Below are 274 nucleotides of genomic sequence, written 5' to 3' on the forward strand. Positions count from 1 at the left end.
ATGAACAGACTAAAGGTTTTGGTGTACAAACTAAGTGTTAGGAGGATTCCCCCTCCCCCTCTTTCTTGTTTCCTCCCCAAAGTCTCACCTGCGAGTCTCCTGATGATGCAGAATCCCTATTTGGGAAAGCCACACCTGGGACTTTCACACTTTGTTGGGTGGACAAATGAACTAATGAGTGGAAAAGCACTACTGGATTTGTGGGGCTGGGTTTTCTGAGTAGAGGAACCTACAAATGATTCCTGGGTGAAAAGCCCCAGCTCCTCCTCCTTCA

The sequence above is a fragment of the Paroedura picta genome, chromosome 5 (assembly GCF_049243985.1).
Source record: "Paroedura picta isolate Pp20150507F chromosome 5, Ppicta_v3.0, whole genome shotgun sequence".
In the NCBI taxonomy this organism is placed as follows: domain Eukaryota; kingdom Metazoa; phylum Chordata; class Lepidosauria; order Squamata; family Gekkonidae; genus Paroedura; species Paroedura picta.